This window comes from Acomys russatus, chromosome 2, assembly GCF_903995435.1.
Source record: "Acomys russatus chromosome 2, mAcoRus1.1, whole genome shotgun sequence".
NCBI classification, from domain to species: domain Eukaryota; kingdom Metazoa; phylum Chordata; class Mammalia; order Rodentia; family Muridae; genus Acomys; species Acomys russatus.
In genome coordinates this window covers 100,997,202-101,006,255 of record NC_067138.1, presented here as the reverse complement: position 1 = coordinate 101,006,255, position 9,054 = coordinate 100,997,202, and positions in this window count along the sequence as shown.

The following is a 9,054-nucleotide window of genomic DNA, read 5'->3' as shown; positions in this document are numbered from 1 at the left end:
GCCAGAGGAAGCCTTCCTGAGGACAACCTGACAGGGCACTGTCTCCTTGAGTAAAAGAGACTAGCACGAAGTATTGACGGATCTATGCAGGCACCATGGAAGAAGGGAGGAAGATCTTCCGGGGGGGGGGGGGGGGAAAGACAATCCTAAAACTCATATAGAGCCACAGAAAACAAAACAAAACAAAAAATATCTAAATTTATCTTGTATAAAAAGAGCAAAGCTCTTTCCACCATCTTGGCCCCTGTGGGCCTGCTGAGGACAGGGTTTCTAAAGGCAAGTGTGTCTGGAAGACCGTGCAGCCAAACCACATTTGCTGGCTCTAAGTAAAGCTTCCAGAACCAAGGAGAGCACATGAATCTTCTTAGAGTTTAAGGTGTTTATGCCTAAGATCAAACTGAACTCTACTCGAGAAGAGATGTGTGTTTATATGTATAAAACAAAAACAGCCCAGAGACTGCTGCAGGCAAAGCAAGCCAATCTGGACAGATCTGAGGAAAGGTGACTGGGAACGCATGGTTCATGCCAAATTCTGAAACAACCTTTCTGCAGAGGCCAATGGACACAGACCGCATGCGATGGTGTACCTCTCATTGATTTTAACTAATGGAAGGTAAACAAATAAAAGCAGGTTTGTTTAAAAAAAAGAAAGTCAGAAACACCAGACTTCCTTATTTCAAACTACATTGCAAAGCCACAGTATTGAAACCCGGATGGCACTGGGTCCCAAACAGATGCCCCAACTAACAGATTACAATTGAACTCTGAAATGAGCCGCACATATTGGTCAATTACTCTTCAACAAGATCATGCACCAAAAATTCACAATGGGGAAGAGTTTCTTCAACAGATGATTTTGGGGAAAGTAATTAGTCACATGCAAAGGAATGAAGCTAGATTTGTTCATTACACACACACACACACACACACACACACACACACACACACACACACACACACACACACACACACACACACACACAGGAATAACATAGGCAAAGGCAGTAAAAATAAACAGCAGCAAATGCCTAAATTTAACACTTTTACACTACAAAGGAAATGAAAAGGAGAAAATATTACATGCCTGATAAATTGTTAAAATTCACCTTACATAAAAACTGATGGAACTCAACGCAATACAAATCAGTAAATAAATAACTTGAATAGACATTTTTCAAAGATGTTCGCATCCATAACCAGAGAGAAGTGCAAATCAAAACCATGGCGTATGGTCTCAGTCTTGTCAGGTGAGGAGTCATCAAAAGGGCGAGCACTAACAAGAATTGAAGAAGAAGACTGAACTCTGCTCACACAACTGTTCTGGAAAACACTGTGGATATTTCTCAAGAACTTCAGTGCAGAACTACCACATCACCCACCAGCCTGTCCTTCTGAACACATCTGTGTGACCTTGAGACTTACTTACACATTCATGTCCACTGAGTTTTATTCACAATAACTCAAGCATACACACACACACACTCAGCCTACCACATCCACAGATAAATTCAGCCAAATATCAAAACTTAGAAAACAACTGTGTCTGTACTAAATCCACGGGGACTTTTCTACCCATCATTTTTTAAGCACTATAGCATTACGATGTTCGGGTTTCATCCATGTTGTTATGACAACTATCCTAACCAAATGTTGACGAGGAAACCATTTATTTCCGTTCACCATTCTAGATTAGTTTGTCACTGAGGGAAGTCCAGAGATGCAGGCAGGAACTCAAAGCAGTTCCTTGAAGACAGACCTGTTTGAAATTCTATACCAAGGAACTCAATGCAAAACCAAAGAAGTACAGCAGGAACCATGGAGGATGCTACTTGCTAGCTGGTTCACTGGCTAGCTTTTCTCTGCTAATTTTCTTAGACCTGCCTAGGGACTGTGCTGTGTGTACACTCTGTCTCTCTGTGTCTCTCTGTGTCTCTCTGTGTCTCTCTCTCTGTCTCTCTCTCTCTCTCTCTCTCTCTCTCTCTCTCTCTCTCTATCTCTCTCTCTCTCTCTCTCTCACACACACACACACACACACACGTGGGGAGGGGCAGAGAGGGAGAGGAAGGGAAGGAGGGAGGGAGAAGGAGAGAGAGAGACAGAGAGAGGCGCCAATCTGACGTAAGTAATTCCTCAATTAAAAGCCTCTCATCAGATCACTCTAGGCTATCTCGAGTTGACAGTTAAAAGTTTATCAGGACAGACACCTATTACATAGGCATCAATTTACATGCTGTATTCTGCTTTATAAGCAATGAAAAGATTACTTTTAAAACAGACAGAAGCAGGTGTGTGTGTGTGTGTGTGTGTGTGTGTGTGTGTGTGTGTGTGTGAGATATAGAATAAAATGCTGAATTTCCCTTTCAGGGTAGGTCTACTTCCTTTCTATCAACAAGCCAAGGTACAGTTCCATACACGTTCACCACGGGAGGGAAAGTGAGCTTGTTGGTCTTAGTTACAGAGCATGGGTAAGAGGTTACTGACAGGAGCTAAATGACTCCAAAGCAGCCATTCTAGACAGTCTTCATGCAGCCAGCGTGGATGATTCCTTCCCCATAGGCAAATGGATGGAAGCCCCTCCCCCTGCCTTGCCCCATCTTACTCTAGCTCCTCCTCCAGACTCTAAGGAAGCATGCAAATAGGGGAAAATTACAAAAAAAAAAAAAAAAAAAAAAAAAAACTGGCTGTTTACTCTGAGGAGGGTCCAATGATTCCTCCCACACCCTCAGTCTAAGCTCATCTCATAAGGATGTCAGCAGTTTGGCTTAGAGGATAGCAACTTGCATCACTATGCTAAATTACCAGGAAAAAAAAAAAAAAAACCTGCACATCAGTGGGATTTTGGTGTCTACAGAAGGTATAGAACAAAAACTCCCTGAAGATACAAGAGACAAAGGAAATCTATGATATCTTCACTGCTATACAGAACCTAAAAGGCTTTAACTCATCAAAACAGAAAATAAAATGGTAGTTACCAGCTGATGGGCTGTAGGGGACATGAGATGTTGGTCAACAGCTACAAACTTTCAGTTATAAGTTAAAATTTTTCCCATGATACAGTGAACAACATGGTGATAAAATTAGCATTATTATCTGTTCACAGAGCAGCACTTAGGAAAAGGAATACTATACCAAATGTTACGTTTGTTAGCTAGTTTGGCTGTGGCGATTATTTCAAAATGTACACATATATAAAACATATCATTTACACTGAGTATATATAAATGTTGTTAGTTATACCCCCACTAACGCTCGGAAAGGCAGAATAAAGCACAATCCAAGCAGGTCTGCAATGGTAAATGTGAAATGTGAACACTTTAAAATTGTTTATTTCCTAGGAGATTAGTAACGCACACTACTGGTGTGTCTGTGAGAACACTCCCACAGAGGATTAACTAGGATATCACACACACACACACACACACACACACACACACCACCCATGTGGCAAGCGCCATCTCACAGTGGGCTGTGGTCAAAGGGACTCGTGAAGCATGGGCTTTTTCTCTCTCCCTTTCTCTCCCTCCTGTCATGATCAACTGAGCTATCCCTGTATGATGGAAGTGAAATCAGGAGCCAAAGTAACTTTTCCTCCCTTAAGCTGTTTTTCTCTCGGGCTCATCACAGCCACGGGATGTCTAAGAAGCACAGTCCCTGTTGCTTAGATCAAATGGCTTTGTATCTGGCATCCCCCCACATACCACCTCAGGCCCGGGCGGCTTCGCTGGTGAGTTCTACTAACCATTAGAAAAGGAATATATGTGTCTGGGTCGGTGTGTGTGTGTGTGTGTGTGTGTGTGTGTGTGTGTGTGTGTGAGAGAGAGAGAGAAAGAGAGAGAGAGAGAGAGAGAGAGAGAGAGAGAGATGAAAATGCTCCTTAACTCATTCTTTAAGGCCAAAATCAGTCAGAAAACATAACTAAGAAAGAAAAATTACAAATCAATATCCAATATCAACAATGACACTGAAATGCTTAAAACCTCAGCAAATGTAATCTAAACTATGCAGCTTAATTGCATGGCAGTTGTTCCTGAACAGGCCTGCTATGAGCTACCCGAGCTGAGCACACCTCTCCTCCTGCCATCATCTTCCAAGGCTAGAGAGCTCTATGATACAGTCTAATGCAATCACCACTTCAGACGCCCCGCGTGGCTGGGAGGGGCCCCACAGGGCCCCAATCTGGTCTGTTGTCGTTGTTGTTTCTAAAGAGCTAGTAACTGGCTATGCTGTTTAGATAAAAGTTATAGAAAGGTAACTAAATTCCAAAAGACAAGGCCCACAGCAAAGCTCATCACAGCCTACCCCCCCCCCCCCCCCCCACACACAGCACTCCACCCTCTGGGTTACTCCCTGTCCCCACCTGCCAGCTTTGACTTCCTAATCCTACATCACTCCCAAAAATCATCCACAGGTTCCCACACCAAACCCCATCGCAGCAGTCGGCAGCCATCCTCTGGAGCGCCCACTCACACAGCCAGGCCAGAAGCCCTGAAGACACAGTAGCAGCAACCTCCAGCGAGCATCTAAAAGGACTTCAGGACTTACACCTGGCTCACAGTGAAGACCATAAACCCTTTTTTTCAAAAGAGCGAGAAAATGAAACAAAAGACAAATCTACCTTTTAAATCTAGCCACAGTCTAAGACTTTAATTCTTCCTTACTGATCTGTTTCTTAAAAGCCCCGTGCAGTGGGGTCTTACGTGTGAACTCTCACATCACACTTAATGGGAGGATGCCCACTTTTCTGTATCTTGGCCATGACTAGCCCTTTAATTAAGGGAAGAAATTAGACCTAAGATACATGCAATGCTCCAGTCAAATGAACATGAAGTACATAAAAATGGAAAGATTCCTCTATATCCTTCCTCGTCTACAGCTCTTAACAAGACAGACTGCATTACCCCATCTAAACTGAAGTACACCTCAAACATTACTTTCTGCTGCTCACCTTCTAAAGTTATAAACAGCAGTAGCTGCTTTGAAACGCTTTGCATTGCCAAACTTGGATTCGAACACTTAAAATGTTTGGAGAATTGTCCCCAAATTGGCGTCAGGATTGTTGGGGCGAGGGATGGGGGAAAGAAAGGGACTTTATTTAGTTAACTGTACGCTGGTCAGAGAGAGGGGGCTTTAAGCCTCAGACATCTGTAGGGGAGTCTTTGGAATGCAGTCCTCTCCCTTGGGCACGACACCTCAGCCAGAAGACACAGGAAACTGAAAGGCCATCCCATGGCCTGGCTGGTGTGAGACCCAAAGGTGAAGGAGGGAAACATCTAAGCAGGCCGGAGTAGCTTTTTCTGCAGAAGCTGGCTAAGATCCTGCGTGCCTGCCAGAGCCCCTGGGAGGGTCACTTACTTGTCCAATATGAAATCACATTCTAGCTAGCAAGCCAGCAGGCCACCACGCGCAGCCACACCGCACCCAGCAGGGCGGTCCAAGCACGCCGTGACTCCGCCCGCTCCGCGCCAGCCCATCCAGCAGCCCTTGTAAGGCGCATCCTGATTGGTCCTTTGAAACGGGCCCCGGGAATGGCCAGTACCTGTAAGCCCCGCCCCTTCCCGCTGCAGTATAATTCTAGGGCTCACGATGCGAGGCAGATCCGTCCCCGGATTTTAAAGGTTCCGAGGCTGCAGAGTCTGCACAGTCTGAGGGATCCCCTACACCCTAACGCATCACACAGTACACGATGGGTGTTTCCTGTTACATCGCCCTTGGCTGAGCACCGGGGATGCTGTGAGCTTACAACTCTGTGAGCCCTTTGTGCCCGGTTCCTTACAGGAATCCTCTCACTTTATCCTGTGGCCAGAGCCTTTGAAGTAAAGATGACACTATAAATTTAAAAGGTAGATGTGCCCCTGCCTTTGAAAAGTTGACAGACTGGTTAATACTGACCTTTCCAGTAAGCTATGTGTTATCCATACCTATCCCCCTGAGATAGATAATGAAAGTCCAACGCCTGTTTTTTGGCCAATGACAATGAGAATTCCAACCTGTGCTTTAGTGTGTGCTGTTTTTATTAAAAGTATATTCCAGAGGTGAGGTAACCAGAATTGGAAGACAGCTTTAGCAGCCATGTATCCAAAAGTTTTGTCCCTCTACAAAAATATGTTTAAAACCTGAGGAAAGTGGGGGCTTCACCAAGGTTGTAAAAGTCAAATGTTTTCAGTAATAACAATGACTTCCATAAAGAGACCTGGTGTATGTATTATGTTAAGACTATTATCCACATAACCTCAGAGTAAACAAGTGACCTGTCTCGGTCATACAGGTGAGGAATCTGTCTTGGTGAGGCTAAGGTCACAGGGTTAGACACCCCCACCCCACCTCCCACCCCCGCATACTGCCTTTGTCCTGTGCCTGCTGGAGGTCTTGTTTTGGATTTATTTTCCTCTACACCAGAGGTTCTCAACCTATGGATCGCAACCCCTTTGAGGTCGCATATCAGATATTTATATTACGATTCATAACAGTAGCAAAATTATAGTTATGAAGCAGCAACTCAATAACTTCATGGCTGGGGTCACCACAGCGTGAGGAACAGTGTCAAAGGGCCACAGCGTTGGGAAGGTTGAGAAGCTCTTTCCTTCCAAAGCACCCTGAAGAACAAATCAAGTATCACATATATAAATGTTTTTTTGCAAAAGGTTGAATATATATATCCACGCTCTTCCTTAATACATGCCAGGAATGAATGGAATGTGCCTGTGCCTATTGCCCTTTGGACTATGGCTGGGCATGAGGTTCGCCTCTTGGCTAAACCTAAATTAGTGTGTTGGCCTGTATGGATAGCTGCTTCTAGTCTTTAGGGTATTTGAAGGTGTTGTTGTCATTTTTTGCTTGTTTGTTTGCTTGTTTCCTCATAAATAGCATATTGTCAACAGTAAAAATAGCGTTGTGACTGGGGCTGCAGCAGCCATTCTAAAAGCCACACAGAGGAAAGGACACGGGCTCCTATGTCCTGTATACCAAACCAGGCCAAGTCCAGAAAGCACGTCCTGTAGCCCCTCTAGCTCTAGAAATCAGGCGACGGACCCTACTATGAAACCCTCTGAAACTACATCATTTCCAAATGGCAGTTTTTCACACTGGGATCTATGGAAAGAAATAAAAAATCTTGAGTACTTTATAAAGTACTGGCTATGACACAATATGCCTGGGACACAGGCTACGTGTGGAAGAGAACAAGTACTGAGGAGTGCCTTCCTTCCTAACAGCCAAAGAAGCCAGCATCAACCCCACTGGAGCACAGTGTTCTCAGTGACGTAATTGCCTCCCACAAGTCCTCACGTCTTAGAGGTTCTGCCACTTGTCAGCATCACTGCCCCAGGGACCAAGCTTCCAGCACATGAGTCCTTCGGAGCCTGGCTCAAAGCATATCTGTACCATAGCGGTAGAGTACACAGACACACACATATGAAGTCATGTTCATTTTTATATTATGCCTCACAGTCACACAAATACAAATTACATTGTGATACAGAAAAGCAAACACAGTCGTAGCAATATATAGGCATATGATAGAAATCATACAACCACATGCATACCAGAACACACAGCCACATCCACATATATACTTCATCCTTACACATCATACACACAGAAATACATACAATTATACATAGGCACACAGACACATAAACTGAGAGACACGTAAAAGCATAAGTATGCATGTGCACACACTTACACATAGACATAGGCACACAGGAATATATAGCCTCTCCAACCCAAACAATCCTCCATCCATTTCACATGACAGACTCTGTTAACAAATGTTCTACAGGGAAAAGAAAAAATGAGTTCACTTTTTGGAAGTGTCCGTCTTCCATTCATTAATCAGTCAAGTATTTGATGATATTATATAGAAATAAAATTGTGAAGAGTACACTCAGAAATGATAGTGGCATCTGAGTGTTAGGTCTATCATTTTTTTTTTTAATTAAGATTTTTTTAGCACTGCTACATAACATATGAAACCAGAATTCCTCTTGGGTCACATACTCCCAAATATTTATTGCTCCCAGCTCTTGGACTACATTGAATGCTTCTGCAGTTGTAAATAATGATGCAAAGACTTAGGAAGTTACCTTGTTAAGGAATGTACATAATTCTTTGTGTTGCCTGAAAAAACATAACTCAACATTGTTGAAATAAATAGCCACTTTGTTGATTCACATAACTGGGCGATTTAAAAAGAAAGTGAGATTCAGAAGATGCTGACTCAGAAATGACCATTTACTCTCCAGGTCTCACCTTTTTATTCCTAGGATGACTCTATACTCAGCTAGGATCATCCCACACAGTAGAAAATATAGTTAGCAACCACTTTAGCATGGCCATCGAATCTTCATATCTTCACTCTTACAATTCTTGTAGAGACACTAGAGAAGTGCCCAACCCTAGGGATGGGCTGGAACATAGTGATCCTCACACCGCTGAGAGACAGGATGGTGAGGGTGAACAGGCACTGCAAGGCCATGAATGAATCTCAGGAAATGTATTGAGAGAAACCAGGATGGAGAAGTGTGAAAGTGATTTTATTCTCCTGGCTCAATTGTCATCTGGGAAGCTTACTACCTCCTTCTGCTGGCCTAGGCCTAGTCCTGGAAGATTCTAGCCCCTGCATAATCTAACCTAGGCCAAGTCCTGGAAGCTTCTAGTCTCCATACAATCTAACCTAGGCCTAGAATATTTTCAGCTTCTGAGACTTACTGCTTAATGAATTCACCTTTACTTGTTCTATCTGAGCTCTGGGCTGGCTGGTTCAACTCAGCTGTTCTGGCTCAGACTCCTCTCCCAGCTGAATTATTTAATCTGGCTTCACTCTCTGCCTGGAATTGTTCTGCTGGGCCTCAAACTAACTCAGAAATCTTCTGGCTTCTTCTCATTTTCTGGTGTGTTCCATTTTTACCCAAGTTCTCTCTCTGCAACCCATCCCTCTATTACTGTCCTGGTAAAAATCTGCCTCCTCTCTCTATAAAACTACCTCTTAAGTAGCTTCCCTTTCCTCTGTCCTCTCCTGAGAGTTGGGCAGATCCTCTTCTGTCAAATCTCTGATCT